Source organism: Carassius gibelio, chromosome B23 (assembly GCF_023724105.1).
Source record: "Carassius gibelio isolate Cgi1373 ecotype wild population from Czech Republic chromosome B23, carGib1.2-hapl.c, whole genome shotgun sequence".
NCBI lineage: Eukaryota > Metazoa > Chordata > Actinopteri > Cypriniformes > Cyprinidae > Carassius > Carassius gibelio.
In genome coordinates, this window is record NC_068418.1 from 9,066,661 (window position 1) to 9,089,895 (window position 23,235).

At 38.3% G+C, this 23,235-nt stretch overlaps 1 protein-coding gene across 1 annotated transcript in view; it reads right to left on the reverse strand.

Moving 5' to 3' along the window:
• The window catches only part of bmp7b (bone morphogenetic protein 7b), a 51,759-nt gene that overhangs the window by 16,601 nt on the left and 11,923 nt on the right, over nt 1-23,235 (reverse strand). The gene's annotated exons all lie outside the window — the stretch shown is intronic.

A 23,235-nucleotide genomic window follows, 5' to 3' on the forward strand; every position in this document is an offset into this window, starting at 1 on the left:
CTTGTATAGAGATAGCATTTAATAAAACCTTGAAGCCTTGAAAACACATAGCTTACTGACACAAGCTTACTGAACACATAGGGCCTAGCTTACTGAAAAAAATTATTTCAGATGAAAATAACAACAACTTGATGTCTAGCATTCAATAAAAAAGGTCACCCAAAATACTTGATTAGAGCAATTGAAAGAATACAGTAACCAATACAAGCTTTAAGCTAATACAGAGAGTGCTTTTCCAAAAAAAAAAAAAAATTTTAACAGTGGGAGCCAGCAGCCTGTCATGGAGAAAAAAAAAATCTCTGAATGCTCCACGTGAAACTTTGGCGTTCCGCCCTTTTTCTATTGTGTCTAATGATTTTGGTTAATATGCACGAGGGGGAGAGAGGGAGAGAGAGAGAGAGAGAGAGAGAGAGCAAGACAGCGCTCGTGTAGTTTGAAGACTGTGAGTGCGCGTGAAACTTTGGTGTTTCGCCCTTTTTCTGTCGAGTTTAATGATTTTAATTAATATGCACAAGGGAGAGAGAGAGCAAGAAGTGCTCGTGTTATTTGAAGACTGTGAGTGTGCGCGCACAGCTAGGGCTCTCTCTCATACTGTCAGGTGCAGCAGTCATTCTATTCTACATCACTCACCGATCAAATAAGGCTTTGACAGCCGCCAAAAAAAAGATCAATGCAGAAAAACCCCTGGATTGGTTATATAACGTTGGACAGAATGTTGATCCGGCCATCGCGTATATTCAGCACACATAAGGTAAACGTTTTGCAAACGTTTTTTAGAGAAATAAAAACAGGTCGACGAATCGATGCGCATATTTTGTTTCGACGTATTTTTAGAGTCGACGTCATCGATGACCTTGAAGCGTTGTCCCAGCCCTAGTGTGATCTATTCTGGTGCTTCCCAACTGCATTTGCTCCAGGATCAAGATTTTACATTGGTCATCAAGTGGTGACCCAACACAGTACCAAAATGATTTGGGTCAATGGCATATAATACATACACACACACACACACACACACACACACTCACATATATATATATATATATATATATATATATATATATATATATATATATAGTAGGGATTAGGTAACGAGACACTGCGTCCTCTAGCTCCCTGCCATGCTTCTGACGCAAGCTTCAGACAAAGAAGTAAATGATGTGTTCTCCCATTGCTTGTTTATAGTCGCGCCGGTAGTGACGTCAGAGGCTGTCACCGGCCAACAAGTTGGTGTTTTTTCAATGTACAGTATGCTTCAGAGACGGGTCACCACGAGGTGTTCCCCATAGCGGCCCCTAAAGGACGCAGTGTCTCATTCCCTACTCAGGGAACTATGGTTACATTCGTAACCTGAGACGTTTTGTCAACAAAAATATTACCTACAAAGCCACAACAGAACTGTTGTGCATCTTCGAGCAACACAGCTGTGCTTAGTTTCTGAATGAATCCTAGTCTTGAATGAATCATGTGAATCAATGACTCAAAGACCTATTCATAAAAACTCATTAATTTACTTTGTTCCCGAATTGATCACCCGTTTCAACGAATCGTCTCAAAGACATTTACCGCCACCTGCTGGTAATTTTAGATTCTTCTTAAGAGTATCATTTTCTTTAAAGGGGTCATATAATGTTGATAAAAAGAACATTATTTTGAGTATTTGGTGTAATGAAATGTGTTTATGCAGTTTAAGGTTAAAAAAACACATTATTTTCCACATACTTTACATTATTTTTTCTCCTCTACGCCCTGCCTTTCTGAAACGCAAAGTTATTTTACAAAGTTCATCGGTCTGAAAAGTGAAGTGTGTTCTGATTGGCCAGCTATCTAGTGCATTGTGATTGGCCAAATGTCTCAGGCATGTGACGTAATTGTTACACCCTTCACCATACTGTGATGAGTGTCCCTGTCAGAACACCTGCGCTACAAGACAAAAAAACAAACCATTTCCGTTTTTACGCATTGTATCGCGCCGCATAAACATAAAAACATTTTTGGTTCACATTTTTGATCGGAGAAACGACAAACAACAAGCACTACTCTGTACCAGCAGTTCTTAATTTCAGTCCTTGCGTACCCCAACTCTGTATATTTTGCATGTCTCTCTTTGTGAACACACCTGATTCAGCTCGTTAGAAGTGAGCTCCGTGTATTTACTGTGTTCCTGTTGACATGTAAATACCTCTGTGTTGCACTATTCCTTGCTCACCTCATTTATCCTCAGTGACTTTCTATTCCTCCATCCATTTCTCTCTTCTCCCACTCCATATCCTTTCACCATCTTTCCACCAATCCTTTGCCCTCTCCGTCCACCACTACCTGTCTTCATCCTCCTTTCATAGTGCCTTTAGAATGGCAGCAAACAGCACAAAGACCCTACTGTGCAGTAAGGTGAAAGAGTGCGCATGGATCCAGTTACCCAGCAGTGACAATTAGCAGGGGGCATTCCGTGTCTCATTGTCCCGCTCTTCCCAGAGGACTGGAATTGTTTACACACCGTTCTAATTCAGAGCTGCCCTTCCATTGAACCCCCAGGGTGCCCCCTCACAGGGCAGACGCAACACCAGGGCCACCTGTGCCCGCTTGGCACACAGCAACGCCTCTCACAGAGATGCCCAGACCTCTACAGCAGCACTTAAGCTCCAAAACAATGATGGCTCTTTCTTATTATGCAATACTTTATGGGTTCAAAGCCAGAAGAGAATAAAACACTGTATAGAGTTATTGCACATCTGACAGCTGCACTATAACCTGTACCATTCAACACATGCTGAAATGGATTCTAAGGAATATGGATTTACACATTCCCCATAGTTCAGCAGTTCACACCTACAAAAAGTTTCATAAATAATTCTAAAGGCCCGTTCACACCAAGAGCGAACTAAAGTTAAAAACACTGACCAATCAAAGCTCAAGCATTTAACCCTTGTGCTGCTGAAACTGTCTACTTCCTAATTTTGTGTCAAAAATGAATGGCCTTTTAAAATATACTTGTAAATATATTATTGTGCTATATTATCACCAAACTGTGGATTAAATTGTTTTGTCAACTTGTTTTCTTTCAATTTCTTTTCAATTTCTTTCAAATTTACTCACATTTTCAACAAGAAACAATGAACACAAATCGAGGGTTAAAGTGGCAGATGAGATAACTTTAGCACATGCTCTTAATAAATAAAACATTAACAAACTTTGGTGTGGATGCTAATATAGCTATTGATATAATTATATATATATATATATATATATTTTTTTTTTTTTTTTTTTTTTTTTTTTTTTTTTTAGCTGATCAATGATACAAAAATTGACAACTGACATTAAAGCAAGAAGTGTTATACAGAACATTATCCTCCACTGGCATGAATGCAAATAAAATCCCTTTTAACTGCTAATTTCTTTTCTTTTTTTCTTTTTTAAACATACAATATTTCCAAATGTTTCTAAATACAGATTGTTCTCATTTACTTAAGATTGTTCTCGAGACACCTGAATCTGAGACAAGCTCTTATATTTTCTTGGACAAGGCTAATTAAAATCATGACAATCAGTAATAAACTCTTGTCAAGCCAGTTGCAACAAAAAACTTATGCAAATGCAACCTTATCATTATAATAAGGGCAATTTGCAGGCAGAAAAAAAAGATGAACTGCAGAGTATTTTCAGCATCATGTGCCATACAATCAGATAACACCAAAGCCTGTAAGAGTAATTTAAAGAAAGATTTAGATTTTCTTGAGAAATCCTTTAAGAACTTCTCAAGAATTTCACTCCTTATGAACATTCTTACAAACTTCGAAGAATTTATTTTTCATAAGAAGACTTGAAGAATGTGAAACCAGCCTCAGAATGCTCTATTGACATACAGTAGAGTGTGGTCAGTTGACAACTAAGAACATTTTAGAGACCACATAGGGATGCTGGCCAATTTAAGGGGGAGAAATGGGATCAGAAAATGTTGCAAGCTATAATTGAACTTGCTTTGTTTAATTTAGGCTATACTGATTTAGTAAGTGCATGCAGATTTTAGCATCCTTTTAACCAACTAAAGAACAGGGAAATATGATTAATGCATTCAAAAGTAAAAAATATAGTTCATTTACAGAGCTTCTTCTTCTTACTTTTCTTTTTACCTTATTTATTACATTCTGAAGTCAATATTTAACTTGGGATTTATATTTTATTTGTGCATCAAAGGGACACTTTTTTTAACAACTCTCTCTCTCACACACATCTCTCACTTCCTGTTTTCCACTCTCTGTCTCTCCCTGAGTCTTTCTGTACTTCTGTCAGGGAAGATCAAACATTTAGCTCTAAGTGCTTTTCCATTTCTCTGTAGATTTTAATGGACGGCGTGTACAAAGCTGTCATTGCTTCACCCTTACACCATTTAAACATACTGTACCTCCAGGAATGTGCTTAAACAACAGACACACACACACACCTGATAATGTAGACCAGAGCACAAAAACCGCTGCAGGAAGCATGCATGTGTACACCAATACAATCAACCCAAGCACTGGAACACACTTACAGTAAACCACAATTAAAAATGTGATTTTAAATGGATTTTACTGATTAAACACAAAACAAACCATTTAACATAAAATAAGTTTGTTAAGTCTTAATGATAAAATGCTAAATATATTGTTCAAAACTAACACAAAAAGTGTTATAACGTTGCGGTTGTCAAATGTTGTGGAACATGTTCAAAGTTATTATGACTAATGCTCCCTTCAGTTATTTTCTGCTTCCCGCTTCTAAAGTCATAATTACAAGTCTGTCACATTCAAGTGCTTTGTTGTTCGAAAGAGTAGAAATCATGTACCAGGTTCATTCTTGCCTATTTCTTGAAGAAATCATTTTAGACCTAAATGCGCAGAAGATAATTAGTCGATATCCAATGTATTTAAAATTAAATTTACTGTAGAATCCTTTTTGTTGACAAACATATAAATGTATACATTTATCGCATCTTTACTTTTGGTTCAACGAATGCTGTTTTGTTGAAAATACATACAGTATGCAGTATGTCTTACAATATATAATCTGGTAATTTGTATACATAAATATAAATGACTAACACAGTCTCCAGAAAGTTTGTAACTTTTTTAAAAGTTTTACAGAATTGGTGACTAATTCATACAAATGTGCATGATCTCAGTCATTACTTTTTGTACATAAAACATCATACGATTTCATACGAAATCGCCACCTCACAAAATATTTATGTTTACATAAAATAATACGTTTACGTTTTCTTTTGACATGGGGTTGAGAGTGTAATGGCAAGAGAAAGCAATGTTAAATACAAATAAAACTTAAAAGTAACTACAGCAATAGTTCTCTTGGAACTCAAAATGAGTTTCCCAGTTATAAATACGAATTGTCCAATTTCTGACTAGGAAACTATTTACAATAATTCTAAAGAAAAAGTCAAGACAACATAAGTACTAGGACACCTGTGTGAACTTGTGGAGAACTGACTTCATACATCCTCTAAAAAAACCATCCTGACATCAACTGGAGAATATGACATTAATTCTGAGAATCATTTGCAGATGCCACATTTTGTCATCTAATTCTATTCATTTTTAGTGTGGCCAAATACTTTTTGGATCCACTGTGTTTATGCATTTCTAGAGGAGGTCCCATGAGAATTGGAATCTAGGTGACGCAATTTGGCTGCATCTTCAAAATTACACAGTGTTCTGAATGCTTTCGACTGAACCAGAAACAAATGATTTAAATGGCCACCTGTTCATCAATGGCATCAGCAGAGTGAGACCAGAGGGGTGTCATAGTTGAGATATTTAATAAGAGCATCTTTGCATTTTTCCACTAGTTAATTTGGCTTCATTGTCTCTGCACATGTGAGGCTTAACAATAAATGAGATCACACACACATCCACACATGGCTAAAAACACAATGCACGTGGCTACAGATACATCATGACAAATCTACTCTAAGAAACATCTGCAAACATGGACACACACATAGAGTGAATGATTGCAGCAGTTGTTCTGTTCCACCCTGTAACCAATAAATAAGATCTCCAGGCTCAGAGAAGCCAGAAGTGATGACACAAGTAAGCATGCGTCGCCCATCCATAAAGCCCTCAAAAGCCAAAATCCAGGCTGTACCCCAAACACGTGTCCCAGTGCAGGTGCGCTCCCACTGCGGAAAAACACACCCTCCCTGAACTTGGTCCACGGCAGGCCCTTAATCTCTCTGTTAAAGCTTCCACATTAAAGAGGACTTTATGGACCGTGTGGAGCAGATGTGAGGCATGATGTGACTCCTCTGCAGCCTCCTTCAGTTCTTTCACAGAAGTCCTGTGATGCTGTTTTGTATCATTTTAAGACTTTAAATTAACATCAAAAGCAGCAGAATTAAAAATGTGTAGGTTCACTCAAATATTGACTAAAAGCCCATTCACACCAAGCACGATAACGATAAAGATATAGTTCTAAAAATCATTCTCAATATTAAAGAATAGCGGAGTCCACACCACAACTATAACGATAAAGGCACAGAGAAACGATATCGTTGGAATCACTTTCAGAACGATTTTTCTTTTCTGATGAACAATAAAAACATTGCCAACCAATCAGAATCAATGTGTGTGTCAGTCACTATCTGTTTGAGAATCTTATTTAATGTTGTTTGTCCACTGATAAGCTCCATTATGTCAAAGCTTCAGTGAAGAGAAGTTTGGGCGAGAACTTAAGGGAGTTGACGCCCCGTGATACGAACGTTTGTTACTGCTCTGCTTCACTCTCAGAAGGCTTTCTTTAAAGCTGTGGTTGATAACTTTTTACGCTCTAGCGGTTAATAAACAGAACTGTTTGCGTCTTGCGGAAGAACATCGTATCCGGAACTACTTCTCTCTGTTTATGTCTATGAAGAATCAGAAAGGTACTGGGTTACTCCGCCCCGGTACCCCCGAAGCAATCTAAAATAGTCCGAATATAAACACTTATTATACAGTATGTGCACCCTAGTGATTCAGGACAAGCTAAAAACACGGTTTAGAAAATGGATTCATGGTGTACTCGCTTATTATATACATTTTTCTACATTTTGAACACAAACAAAGTTACGGACCGCAGCTCTGATTGGTCTGGCGTTTCTCGCGGTGCCGGTTGTAACAGATTTAAGCTCAAAAGGGAAATGTTTAGTAATAATTACAATTAATTATGATTAATTACAATTATTTATATGAGGTGCCAGTAGTTACTGTAGCAGAATTAAATTGTATTAAATTAGTATTAATACACTAGAGCATGTAGCAAAATCTGAAACGTAAAGGGACATTTATTTGTAAAGCAGAATCAGAAACTCATATAATTTGTGCAAAAATGTTTTTATTAACTAAACACTAACGCAAACTAGTCTAACAAACAAACAAACATACAATCACTCATACAGGGGAAAGGGCAAATGAGATTTGACAGATGATACCATCAGGAAAACTAGAGAATTAAGCTATGAAAAGAGTCAGATAACCACCTGAGAAAAACCATCAGCGCCATTTATTCTTCTGTGGCTCTCAGCGAATTTTCTCCCTCTTACCTTCCCTGCTTGCGCTCTCATCACGTCTATTGTCTAATACTTCTGAGAGACTCTTTCTGCACTGCTCTCCAAACTGAAAAATCATGGATTTGATCAACTGGTCTCTCAATGGAATTGACACCATCTTCTCAATGAGAAGCATGGGTTCGGGGAAACCTGACTGCCCTGCCGGAACATTCACAGCTGGCTACACGATGGACGCGTGGGAGAGGTGGTGGATCGTGTCTTTGGCGGCTCTTTCTGTGGAGGACATTGAAGACGGAACCATGATAACAGGTCTTATGCTGATTGGATTAGGCTTTGCCCTGGGTTATCAAAGAATTCAGAAAACGGGAACAGCTGTCCAAAGCCTCAAAAGGCTGCCAGTTATGATTGAAGCACTGAGACTGAGACTATTAACCGCAATATGGATACCATCACAGAGAAGCTCACGGCTTTACAAAGGAAAATGGATGGATTTGGAGACCAGAATGGACAAAGAGAGTAAATGGCAAATTAGAATGCTACTTGTCACCCTAAGACCAAACAATCGCAATCTTATCTTCTTTCGGCTCCCCTCTACCAGTACAGGCCTAGGCTAAGGGGAATGTTGGGAACAACAACCCCTGGAAGAGCACTGCAGCAAGACGCTCTTGCGTTCCTCCCCCACACTCCACAGACACCTGCAGATTGTTAACTTTGTCTAGGACCTCACCAAGGCTGTCTTCATGGCAACTTGCTATGTTGCTATCACAATCTATATATATATATATATACATATATATATATATATATATATATATATATATATATATATATATATATATACATATATATATATATATATATACATATATATATATATATATATATATATATATATATATATATATATATATATATATACATATATATATATATATATATATATATATTTGTTTGGACAGGTTGATGGCTAATTTCGCTGGTACTTTTGACTAGTGACAATAAAGGGCTACTACTATTAACAGGGTCTATAGCTCATACCAAACCTCGGTTTCGTTTAGTTAAATATACAATACTTGCATTTCCTTGGCCTGGAACAGGCATCTGAATGCAAAGTCCTGATGGCTTGGAGGTTCAGTGGTGTAGGATTCACGATCACGTTCTTCTGGTGAGTGATGAATTCCAAAGATGTCCTGACTTGACAGTGATTGGGAGTTTCTTCTCAGTGGAAAGTGAAAAGAGCTAAGAGAGACATCAGCTGAGATCCTAAGATCTTTGGTGAATAAAAAGTCAAGGCATGAGGCCTGGCGCAGACTTAGGGTTCCAAGAGAGATCATCCTCCTCATCCCCTTAGGATCGAAAAGAACCACAGACTGAAGGTGGGTCACTGATGTGAGCCCTTTAAGGTCTGAGAAGGCTACAAGCAATAAAATGAAACATTTATCTGACTATGAGAAGTTAGACATACAGGGGCTCTTGGGATAAAAATGTCTTGAGTGAGAGCATTTGTTTATATCTATATTATATGAGGAGGTTGAGACAGTCATCAAGGGCTGCTGGGCTGGAGCAGTCCCAACCCTACCGTGTTCCAGCCCCTCGTGCTGGGGGTGTCACTTCTCATACTCCGTCTTGATTCAGAGTGGCACTCCCTGGCCAAAGGCTTCTAGCGGAAGGTGGTTTTGAAGAGGCAATTCAACCGGCAATTCAATGGGGTCTTTCCCACCTTGGTGGGCCCCCGAGCCGGCTTTGGTAATGGAACAGAAGTAGATACTCTCTGAGGCCATCGAGGTGGTCCCTCCACACATGCAGAGTCTGGGTCCTACAGCCAGTACTTCACCTCTCCTCATCATTGTTGACGTTGTGGTTCTCCGCGAGGGGAAACCCGCTTCGCATGCTCAAGGTCACACGGAGGTGCCTACGTGCATTAGACATGTGGAGGAAACCTTGGTTCTTGTCTCAGGGCCCGGTGCTGGGAGCTCCTTGTCACTGCATAACCTTAGCGATGGACGCGATCCTCACCAGTTGGGGTGCAGTCATGACTGGCCACCCTGCCCGCAGTCTGTGGAGTGGTCGCCATATAACATAAACTGCCTGGAGATGCTGGCTATGCTTCCAGCACTAAAAAACCTTCTGACTTGAAAGACATGGCACTGTCCACTATGGTTCTCTCTCTGACTCATTCAGTTCCACTGGGGCTCTGGTTACATGTTTCCTCCACGGTGCGCTAAGGCTGAGGCCTCCGGCCAGAAGAAACTTATGCCAAGTGGTGGATCAGGATGCTTTCCTAAAGCCTCAATTCCTCTGATCTACCCTCTCTTTGGGGTCAATACTCAGTCCTTCTGAAGTTCGGCCATTGTGCAGGATGTCCCCGATTACTTGTCAGGCCCCTGACTCCTTCTCGCGTTTAGCAGGCTCTTCCACAGTAGGCAGAGATTTGAAAGTCTGGCGGTGTGGGCATAGTCATACCCAAAGCGTCCTCAGATGCAGCTTGAGTTCATGAAGAGGAATGTCTCAGGTTATGCATGTAACCATGGTTCCTCGAGGGAATGAGAGGCTGCGTCTCGGGGCCATACTTCCGGCATTTCTGCAGGTGCTTGCTTCATTCCTAGAGGCTTATGCCAGTGTAACAGAAACAGGTCAATTTAGCTCAAAGGGAATCATTTAATAATTTAAAGGGAATTTGAACAGAATCACTGTTTCACGGCTGTTCACGGAGACGCGCCTGCGGTTCAGTGAACGAGCCGTTTAACATCAAATCTGCGCTGGATACTAATATCCAAACTATAGTGAAACACTATCAATTGGCACAGTAACAAGATCGGCAGTTTAAGACATTAACTTGCACGCACAAAACACAAGATACTTCTCTTTTCAATATGAATAAGGCTTTATTAGATAAATCTAAGACATATAAACTAATCTAACACATAAATGCACGCACTCACACATTCACACAAGTTGCAGGAAGATCGAAAGTTAGGGAAAGATGAGTTTAAGAGAATTGAAATATGGAATCCCAAGTTTACAGCAATACGTTAAATTGCATAGACATGAGCAACCATCAATCACTTAATTAACGCTCGCATTTAGTTCCTCAATGGGGTTAAAATTATATTAGATACACCAGCACAAATGTCTGAGGGTACATTGCCTTGGTTTCCTGTGAAAGGGAGCCCGTTGAAAGGGGTATCCCGGTGTCGCTGATTGGCTGGAAGTTCAGTAGTGGCTGAAGTGACGTCTTGGGAAGCCCGTGGTTGTTGGGCGTTGGCTGAAGGTGCAGAGTCGTGTGTGCTGGTTGAAGTTGAACGGGCACCCGAGGTCAGGCGTCGGAGACTCGACGTTACAAAACTTAACTCAGAACACGAAACTCTCAAACGAAAAAGAAAAGAAATAAAGTTTGACGAGACAAGGTTGTGTTCCTTCTCATAGTCGCTAAGTAGCAGCAGGCTTGCAGGCCGAAGCATGCTGGAACCGTGCTCAACGAACAGTGATGACTAAACAGCATGGCTAGAGACTAAAAAGCTGGCATGACTGATAGCTAAAGCAAGGCTAGAACTAAAAGCAAAGATTTTATTGTGTCCTAAGTATTTAAACTGGCCTTTTGGCCACACATCAAATGTTGTCTTGACCAATCAGATATTGTCTTGGCTTGGGGGTATCATAAATCATATGTTTATCTTACCAAGCATGTGGTCCGAATTTTCCTGCCTTGCAGGGTCTAATTTTGGACATGATTCCTATTACAAGGTTATGATATATTTGACAAATAAATGATTGTCAGGACAATATCAAGCAAGCAAATTCAATTAGATCAATACTAGACATGACTATGTATCCTATAGTTATCAAAAGACATACACAATAAGTGATTATACATGATAGTCGAATGTGTAGGTTAAATATAAATGAATATGGAGTTAAGCGATGGAATGATATTCATTTAGAAGTCATTTTGGAGTTCATTTTGGTCCATATATATGTACAAAAGACATTTTCTTTGTCATTCTCTGACATAGGGATGTTCTGTGGAGACAGAGGTTACAAGTCCCCCCCTCCTTAGGAATTTCAGTCTGGTTCTGCTAGGTGGGGGGAAGTCAATGGAAGTGTTTAACTCGATCTCATGGGTTTACATGTGATGTCCAGCATTGCATTTCCATTATGAACAACACATTTGACACCAAATTTCTCTTCTTCGAATTAAAATTGTAAATAATTGTTCTAGTGGTGTTAATGTTGAAAGCTGTTGTGTTAACAAGTTGGTTGCTCATCTTGCTTGGGACTTGTGGCACAGAATGTTTAATGAATTCCTGAGGAATTGGGCTCCGTGTTTCAGACACAGCCCTGATAGACTCTTTAATTCGTCTGGTTCAAGTCATTTCTGATACACCAGTTTCACCGCAGGTGCTTTTAATCTTCCTGGTCGCTACGTCACCTCGTCCTTGATGCCTCACCCATCCACTGGACTAATTAGACACATGGTTCAGAGCTGGTCACGCTCAAGGGCGTTTTGCAAAGTGTCCTCCAATGCAGCATTTCATTCCCTCAAGGATCCATGCGTAACCTGAGATGATTTGGTCTTAAAGCTGCAGTTTATACGTTTTGCCTCTTTGTCGCCGTCTCTGTTTGAAAACCTGCAATTAAAATTATTTGCACAATTTAATACTGTACATGGGCTGTGCTTCGGCACAGCTCCAAATCTGAATCTAATGTTTTGAGGAGTAGAGGTTGTCCGATATTTGTAATTTTTTAATATATCGGCATCGGCTGATATCCGTGTTTTGTAGTGCCGATTTAAAGTCAGGCACGTCGGCGGGCAGCCCCGTGTTATTGGTGCAGTGGAAAGTGCTGCTGCTGCCACTGCATGTGAAGCACCCCAAGACAAAACTTTTGGAAGATTCAACAAATGCCCTGGGAGATAAAGGTAGTCAGAGAATTTCACTCTGTAAATGGGGTGGAGAAGTTGTCAGCTCTTACAAACACTGCAGCGTGATTGAGGGCTCCGTTACTCCGCCCCGCTCACAGACAGCACCGCGCTCGGAGAGACAGCTGTCCTGGAGCTGCCCAGAACGGTGAATGACATTTGTTCGGAAGCATGGTTTGATGCAGACAATAACCATTTTTCCATCCAACTCATTTGTATTTAGGGATGTCAATATTCGATAATTTCCATGATAGATCGTCTTTTAAATTAACGATCAATTAATATGCTGCAAAATGTGTCTGCAGCGGTATAATTATTATGTGCAAAAGCCACTTGGAAAAAAAGCTTTCTCATCCGAATTAAAGGTGTTTTAGTCTGAATAAAATGCTAGTAGCAGGACTGTAAAATGAATAGATGTTATTATGATAATTTGATAAAATAAAGAGAGCGTGCCATACGTTGGAGATCATTTATCTTTGTTGACTGTTTCTCATCGAGGAGACCGCTGAATGCGCTCCTTTAAATGGTTTTGTGGTGCTCGTTGTTGTATTTTAAAACGCAACTGCAATGTTTTCAAATGACACTGTAGTAGTGGTGCAACGGGTCATCATTGATCAGTGATCCGTTCGGATCAATATCTTCGGTTCGGCACAAACGAAACGCAATTCATTTATAAAAAAAAAAAAATTGCACATGTTCAGTCCACACTCAGCGGTCATGGCGAGCGGAGGAACAGAGGAGCTTGAACGCCCCGCGCATTTTGGCTTCCCTGTCAGATATAATGATGAAAGAAAGACGTTAGAGTGAAAAGATTGTGCCAGATCTTTATGAACAAGAGAAGAAAAAAAGTTGTGGATAAACTATCCCAGTACGGTATACTGTCCATGTCCAGAAAGGTAAGAAAAACATCATCAAAGTAGTCCATGTGACATCAGAGGGTCCGTTGGAATTTTTTGAAGCATCGAAAATACATTCTGGTCCAAAAATAGCAAAAACGACGACTTTATTCAGCATTTTCTTCTCTTCCGGGTCTGTTGTGAGAGAGAGTTCAAATCAAAGCAGCTGGATTTCCGGTTCGCGAATGAATCATTCAGTTCACCAAATCGAACTGAATCGTTTTAAACGGTTCGCATCTCTAATACGCATTAATCCACAAATGACTTAAAATGTTAACTTTTTTAATGTGGCTGACACTCCCTCTGAGTTCAAACAAACCAATATTCCGGAGTAATTCATGTACTCAAACAGTACATTGACTGAACTGCTGTGATGAACACCGAGCCGAGCCAGATAACGAACAATAGACTGACTCGTTCACGATTCAGTTCGATTTGGTGAACTGGTTCAAAAAGATCCGGCTACATCGAATGATTCTTTCGCGAATCGGATTTCACAAACTGCTTTGTTTTGAACTCTCTCACAACAGACACAGAAGAGAAAGAATGATGAATAAAGTCGTAGTTTTTGCTATGTTTGGACCAAAATGTATTTTTGATGCTTCAAAAAATTCTAACTGACCCTCTGATGTCACATGGACTACTTTGATGATGTTTTTCTTACCTTTCTGGACATGGACAGTATACCATACACACAGTTTCAATGGAGGGACTGAGAGCTCTCGGACTAAATCTAAAATATCTTAAACAGTGTTCCAAAGATAAATGGAGGTCTCATGGGTTTGTAACGACATGAGGGTGAGTTATTAATAACATAATCAGTGTTTGGAATAACGGCATATAAAAGAACGGCGTTAGGTAACGACGTTATTTTTTTCAGTAACGCGGTAATCTAACTTATTACTTTTCCCGTCGTTACAACACCGTTAACGTTACTGAACGTTAAATGCGGTGCGTTACTATGCATTGATTTAATAAACTATGCAATCCGAACGCACCCATGGCTCACCCAGCGAGTGTGGAGGTGGGTTAATAACGAGATAAACGGTTGTGATTGGCTAAGGCAGAGTCATGTGTTTCATGGTAGCCAATCAGAGCCAGTGTTTTTACACACATGCCGGGACACGCGTCTGCGCCAGAGCCATTGAAAGGGCTGCGCCAGCGGCACCAAACACACACACACACACACACACACACACGCAACAGCTACACAGAGATTCGCAGGAGAGATGGCGAGTCAGGAGCAATCCAATGAAAAGTTGGCATTTTCAAGGTGAAGATATAAGCACTACTTCAAATTCATTGTGGTCAAAGGCAAGAACGTGCATGTAATGTGTACATGTAATGTGTGACACGCATCTACAAAGCTAGTGGCCAATAACACTTTTCTTACAAAGATAATACCAGAAGTGCAGGATAAAACTCTTGCTGTCTGTTGACGTGCAATAAATATAGAAAGTTATGTACCTGTCTTTCCTACTCATTTCAACTGACTTGTGAAAACTGCAAAAAAAAAAAAAAAAGTAAAAAAGCTAAAATCTTGGTGTACTTCGGTTTTGATGCAAATGCATAATATAAAAGTATATTCTATTCAACAGCATATGCAATGAGATGGAAGAGATGGGACAACAAAAAAATACCAGGATCTGCAACAAAAATACACACAAAACTGCTGCTTCAGAAAAATCTGGATGTGCCAATACAGTGTGTGTACTATGATGAAATTTACTTCACATGCACTGTATGCATTCCTTACTGTACACATAAAAAACTCTAAGTATAATCTTAATAATAATCAACTGGTCAAATTTTGATCCATTCATTGACCTTTTGGTAAACTCCGCCCCCTTTGGTTACAGGTACTAAAAAATATCACATAGAAATGAACTGGAGATTACCTTGAGTTTTCCAGAAAGTTTGCACATGCATGTTGTTTCAAATCACAGAAGCGAACGCAAAAGTAAGCTGTCTTTGTATAAATTTTGTTCAAAATTATGACATGCATTCAATTTCACTTAAGGTATATCAGGTCCCTTAAGTGACTTCTCCTTCTAGCAAGCATGTTTCTTCTACCTAAGGTAAACTGAATGATTTTTTGTGATCTGGGTAAACTCTTTAAATTCCCCTAGACAAGTTAAAAAGCCTGGATGAGAAACTGGTTTAAAACCTTATGTTGTTTCTGGATGGAGACCAGAACAAATCCCTGTGAATAATCTCCTCACCTTTCTGTGATGGCAGCAGCTTCCAAAACATCGGCTCTTCATGTTTATCATCCCTGCTTTTCCATTTCTTTCTCTATCTCTCTTTCTCTACACATATATGGCAGTCATTAGCAGTGGGGCTGGGCGCAGTTAAACCCAAGCGGGCACATTTATGACTTCCTCTGGGAGGAAACAAGTGGCTAACGGCATGTTCACCCTACCTGTGTTAAATAAATATTACTGAGAAAAAGAGAGAGACACAGCATTTATAAGAGCAGCTAGGAAAACTCAATCCACAGGCATCTGAACAGCTGCCTGTTTCCACTGCTTTTCCTTTTCATCCCAATACACACAAACACATAACAATCCCATTAGCACTCATGGCCTGCATCACTCCTGCTTCTGCTGGCGCACACACGTGCACAGCATACACACTGTTTGCATACGAAATAATGAAAGTGACCCCGCAGGCCTGCTGAACCTGTCGCCCACCTGGAGCTCTGCAGATTGAGTGCATGTGGTCCTTACCTATAACATTTATATGTTTCATTCCTTAAAGAGCACTGTACAAGTCCTGCGTAGTTCTGTAAAAGTAATAGTTGTGGATATGGTTTCATTATTCTGCCATTGTAAATGTCAGCGATTGTCATAAATGAAAAAGATGTGATTTATTGATTTGTCTATAGTCTTTTGATTAGAAAGAGCAGACTACTGTTATGTCAGTGTTAAGATGTTAATGTGTTAATACTGGATCAAAGCAGGACTGAATTATGCCTACTCTGACCCACTTCAGCCCCTAGTATATAGAATACAGTTGCAACTGCTGTGTAAATGCATTCATGCCATCTCAGAGCAGCATTAAACAAACTGTAGACAGACACCTAAATTGCACTTCAAAATCACTTATTTGCCAATTTTGCAGTGTAAAGGCCCATTATGATAACTATAAAGATAACGATAAAGTTATAGTTCTATAAATCGTTCTCAATATTAAACAATAGTCCACACCATAGCTTTAATGACAAAGGCACAGAGAAATTATATAATTGGAATCACTTTCAAAAAGTTTTTTTTTTTTCAAGTTGATGAACAATAAAAACATCGACACCCAATCAGAATTAATCTTGCTATCATGAGCTTGAGAATTTAAAGCGGCAGAAGAGCATGCACTAAGAAAAAACAGACAGTAATATTGTCATCTGTATAGTTATCTTTATAGTTATTGTTCTTGGTGTGAATGGGGCTTTCATGTGCCATACTAGATAAAAAAAATAAACAAACTTGTTTCAGAAAAAAACAAACAATGCTACAGCTTTTCACCAAACTATAGCCAAATTTACAATGCAAAGGTGGCACAGAAGCGCTTCTGAAGTGGCATTTAGGTGCCTTTACACATTTTAATGCTGCTCAGAGGTGGCAGGAATGCATTTACACAGAAGTTACAACTTCAGTGGGAAGTCGTGGCCTAGTGGTTAGAAAGTTTGACTCCTAACCCTAGGGTTGTGGGTTTGAATCTCGGGCCGGCAATACCACGACTTAGGTGCCCTTGAGCAAGGCATCGAACCCCCAACTGCTCCCTGGGTGCTGCAGCATAAATGACTGACCACTGCTCTGGGTGTGTGTTCACAGTGTGTGTGTGTTCACTGCTGTCTGTGTGCACTTTGGATGGGTTAAATGCAGAGCACAAATTCTGAGTATGGGTCACCATACTTGGCTGAATGTCACTTTCACTGTACACTTTGATTCTAGTGGCTGAGGTAGGTCAGAGCAGGCATAATTTAGTCTGGCTTTAATCAGGTATTGTGTATTTACACTGAACTTTGAGCAGCCTTAAAGTGTTAGTTCACCCGAGAGATAATCAACTTTGAATCACTTCTGTTGACTGTTGTTGGGAACAGGAAGATGTGCAGGCAGAAGATGGAAGACTCTGGGAAATGTAGGAGCAAAGGTAACAAAGTTTCCTTACTTTAGCAAAGGAAAACCAGTCTCTCCTTGGCTTATTTTGAAATCCTCCAACGTTTTTCTTTACAAATCCTTGTTATGTGCTTCTAATTCGTGAACAGCGTTTTGTCTTCCAGACGTCTTCCAAAAAATTGGTTTATTACATTTGAAATCTGGATATTTATCTTATAAAACACATTGATTTGCTTCAGGGGGGGGCTTTGTTTACCCTCTGGAGCCATGTTAGGCAATTTTATTGCAGATGCACGCACTTTATTTCATGTCTTCTGAACAGTTAACAACAAACACCCGCTTACCTCCTTTGAAAGGCTTAGAAGAGCAAGGACATTTTTTTTTATAACTTCGATTTGATTATTCTGAAAGAAGAAAGTCACATACGGCTAGGATGCTTCGAAGGTGAGTAGAAGATGGACCAATTTTCATTCTCGGTTGAACTAACCCTTTAACTCAGCTGCGTTTAAATGCCATAACTTATCCTTAGCAACACTTTCCGACATGATGTATAATCAACTCATTTTTACAAATTTTAAAGCATTTTTAAACATTATTAGTAGATGTATAAGGTTAGTTGTCCTCAAATTAACACGTAAAAAGTTAAATTATCGTTTGACAACCACAAAGTGTCCAACACCTCATTTTGGGAAAAACAAATAAACAGTATATTTATAATTATATAATTTTATAATTAATATTTTTATATATACACAACACTGTCAGCTGAATATATATATATATTTTTTTTTTTGCAAAAACAGATCTAAATAAATTAAAAGAAGAATCAAAAAACAGATGTGAATATAGCATATCCAAATTCATAGTTTTCACAAAACTGTAGACCGAGTACCTGGTTGATTACTAATGCAATGACTTTCATTCTTGTTCAGTGTACTGAAGAGAAATTCTGTAAATAACAGAAAACATTTTCTTTTGGTTTTATGTTACAAATTAAATTGTCCTGTAATGTGCTGCATTTAATTACTATAGAAATCAAGCTTTCCTTCCTCCACTGAACCACATCAATACAGCCAAACCAAAACCCACTGATTCATCTATGTGTGTGTGTGCGCGCAAAGCGGTTATGAGATGAATGTGACCCCTAATTGGAAACACACCATCAAATGTAGACAAATGAAAACACATTATTTATCCCTTGTGTCTTTCTAATTCTCTTTGTCTCTTTCTCATACACCGGCTTACATTCCCCTCGTTGTAAATTACTGTCGCTACATTGTTTTTGTTTTATAAAGTATGAGGTAAATTTCCTGTCTGTGTTTTTTTCTGCCGTAATAAGCTGTTCTAAACGGCACATGCTCAAACGGCTCAATTTGGCAGGCACTCTCAGTCTCTCACATGTGTTGGCCACAGGAAAGAAGCACTGGGGCTGTTGAGCATCTCACCAAGCGCTTCCTCCATACACACATGCACACTTTGTTTAGTTGTGGGATTACGAGCGGACCTCTCACATTTAAACTTAGCGCAGCTGCTCTTGATACACACACACACAGAGAATAACCGTAGAGATGATGTCACTCTTCATCACTTACAACCTACACCATACAGCTCACCAATATCCTCCTGAGCGCCCGACAACAGCGTATTTCAAATCCTGTTCATCACAAGGCATTCTGGGGCAGTCACTTCTGTACTGTGTCCTTATATCATTAAGTTACTTTGTAATATTGTGTTTTCCTGTGGATCAGTGGTAGAGCATTGTGTTTGCAGTGCAAAAGGTTGTGGGTTTGATTCCCAGGGGAACACATGTTAGGTAAAAAAATGTATAGCCTGAATGCACTGTACTGTAAGTCGCTTTGGATAAAGGTGTCTGCTTAATGCGTAAATGTGCTCTTTCAAACATTTTCTTTCCCTATATACTGCACTTTTCACCCATAATGCATGCTGGGTGACAAGAATAGTTTACCCAGAAATTAAAATTTGCTTAAATTTCACGGTAACACTTTATAATAACTGCATGCTATTAATCATTAGTTAAGCATTAGTAAACAGATAGTTCATAATTTATAAAGCATTAATATACAGTAATAATCAGTTTATAAATACAGATATAAATGCTTTATTCTTGATTTAAAAGCATATCTATAATGTGTAATTTCATACTTTATTCATGATCAATTTATCATTTCTCAATGAAGTATAGCATTATTTACAAACCATTTATTTAGGAGTTGCCAGTGATTCATAAGATCATAATAAATGTAGTAAATTCAGGTAGTTATAAAGCATTTAGTAGTGGTCAGTTAACTATTTATGTGAGCTCATCTAAAGTGAGGACTAGTCATGCCTTGTAAAGCATTTATAAAGGATATTTAAAGCCTCAGTTATCTTCTAAACAAAAAAACGGAAACAAACACAACACAGTGATACAGAACATAGAAATATTAACAGCCTTTAAATCTCATTTGTAAAAGCTTTACAAGGCATAAATAGTCCTCACTTTAGATGAGCTCACAAAAATAGTTAACTAACAACTACATATGTTTTATAACTACCTGAATTAACCCTGAATTACAGTAGAAATACATGTTAATAAACCATTTATTAACACTATAAGTAACTATTACTATATGTCTGAATAAAAAGATGTATGAATGCACATTTAAATAGTTTATTAATCATTTACTTACAATTTTTAAGTGATCTTATGAACCACTGACAACTCCTTAATAACTGGTGTGTAAATAATGCTATACTTAATTTAGAAATGATAAATTGATCATTAATAAAGTATGAAAAAACAATTATTAAATACATTATATATATGCTTTTAAATCAGGTATAAAGCATTTATATCTGTATTTATAAACTGCTTATAAATGTATATTAATGCTTTATAAATGATGAATTAACTGTTTCCTAATGCTTAGCTAACTAATGATTAATAGCATGCAGTTATTATAAAGTGTTACCAATTTCACTAACCCTCGGGCTATCCAAGATGTAGATGAGTTTGTTTCTTCATCAGAACAGATTTGGAGAAATGTAGCATTACATCACTTGCTCACCAGTGGGTCATCTGCATTGAATAGGTGCCGTCAGAATGAGAGTCTAAACATCTGATAAAAACATCACAAAAATCCACACCACTCCAGTTCATCTGTTACCATCTTTAGAAAGATGTGAACAATTGTTTGTCTGCAAGAAGCAAGTTTATCATTAAGACATTTTTTTAACTTCAAGCTGTTTCTTGTGGCTAAAATACAAGACCTCTTTCCACAATATTGCTTTTTTCCAGTGATAAAGTTATTTGAATCAGGAGAGAAATATGCACAGATCAAGCACTGTATACAAATGAAAATGTACCTACCTAAACAAATAGACAATAGGACAACAAGAGATGGTCTTTTACACTGAACGAAGCATTATTATGGATTATGGACTCTGGCCAGAAGCGATGGTTAATAATGAATTTGTTTCTTCCTAACACAGCTTTTCGTTTCACAAGAAGTTAACTGATGGACTGGAGTGGTGTGGATTATTTTATTGTAATGTTTTTATCAGCTCTTTGGACTCTCATTCTGACGGCACCCATTCACTGAAGAAGATGCCATGTAATGCCAAATTTCTCCAAATCTGTGCTGATGAAGAAACAAACTGTGTGCTTATGCAGTCACAAATTTCATTTTTGATAACAATATTGATGAGAAATTATAAAAAATTAATACTTAGCAATGATGCATTAAACTGGTCAAACGTAACAGTAGAAATATGTATAATGTTATAAGAGATTTATTTTTCAATTAAATATTTTTCTTTTTAACTTTCTATTAATCAAAGAAGTATCACAGTTTCCACAAAAACAACACAACTGTCTTCAACATGTATAATAAAGAGACTTTTTTGAGTAGTAAATCATCATATCAGAATGATTTCTGAAGGATCATGTGACACTGAAGACTGGAGTAATGATGCTGAAAATACAGCTTCGATCAAGGGAACAAATTATATTAAAAATACATTCACACAGAAAAGCTATTTAAATGTGATAGTATTTTTGATCAAACATGCCTTTGTGAGCATTAGAGCTTTCTAAATACATTAAAAATGAACAGGGGAACAAGTGAGTAGTAGTTATTTGTAGCAAAGCATTGTGGGCCATGGAGTAGAAGGGTCAAAAAGTGCCTTGTCAAAGTGTGACATGTTTCAGGAGGTTGACACCTCTGAGGCAGGATGAGAAGAGAGGCCGGGTGACACAACAGATTAGTGCACACGCCCGTCACCCGCTTCACACCCCTCGCCCCAACCGCTGTTCTTCCTCTTCTCAGCAGGACACCTGAAAACTCCTTCTCCATCCATCTTTCTCAGCTTCCATGTTACATTCATCTGCTCTTGTATGTTAGACTCAGATCAAGCTCTGAATGAATAAACAGCAACAAAATCGCATGCTATAAACCATGCTGAAAGCAAAACATCGCCTGGAGACCACCGATAGCCGATACATTATGTACACAAATCTACAGATTAATGAGGTAAGTTACACAGAAACGCAAAATAAACAACAATCCGCATCGTCGCACACATCACAGTCTGTCTGTTTGCATTGTACTGTTGCACTGCTGTTTATTTACTTTAATTAGATCCAGAAACTCTTAGTAAATGAATGAAAGAATCCCGTTTAGCTCCAAGCTGCCTGTGGTTTAAGCATTTCCTAAATAAACTGGTGTCATATTTTTCCGTTTTCATTTTCCAGACTAATTTGACACACGATTCAGGGTCCTCATAAACGATGGTTTGCACTTATTGCTTAACCTCAAAGTAATAGGCTTTCATTTGGCTCATTAGCATGTGCTAATGCCCTGTGATGCATTATGGGTTTCTAGGTACAAAAAGATCCTGTTTACACATACACATGCAGAAATACATGTAAATACATGGACACTATGTCACAATATGCCACACAAAGTTTTTTATAGTTTTTTTTTTTAAACAATTGATCTTTTCTTTTGTTTGCGTGCTGATGGTATAACAAAGGTTCTCTTTGTGGAAGTCTTTTCATTTGAAAAAGTAAATTCTTCTAAATGAAGTGCAGATCGCAGGGTTTGGTTTGGCATCAGTTAAAGGAGGCAGGCATCTGAGCACAAACAGTGCTACTAATACATCCTTTATCTCTGGCTCTCTGCTCCTCTCAGCTGTGAAGAGTCGAAGAGTTATGTATGTGTGTGTGTGTATTTATTTTTTGAAATGCCTGTGATCGGTTATCGGGTCACTGGCTGGGTTTTAGCCATATTCTGGACTCTCTGCAGTGTTGAGTGAGTCTTAACCCTGCAAGTCTGTTTGGAAACTAAAGCAGCCCATGCCCAGGCTGAGCCAAATATCGCATTTCTATTTATTCAGGCTTATGAGATAAGTTATATTTATGAAATGACATCAATTAAGACAAGTAACAAATAAAAGTAACAATTAAAAAGTAAAAACTATAGCTTTGCCAAAAAGTCAAAGATATTCACATTATTAAAAGTTGAATTTTTATGAGACAAAAGAATAATAATTAAATCACAATTATGAAAAAAAAAAAAAAAAAACATTTTGTTGTAATGATGGCTTTTTACGTCAGTCAATTTAAGGGTTATTGCATGATTGTGACTTAGTGTCCTAATTTATCATTTTGACATTTTTTAAAATCTCTTTATGTGAAAAATTATGTGTCTCATAAATTTTGTCTTTTTTATCTCATAGTTGTTAACCAAAAGCATGTTTGTTTGT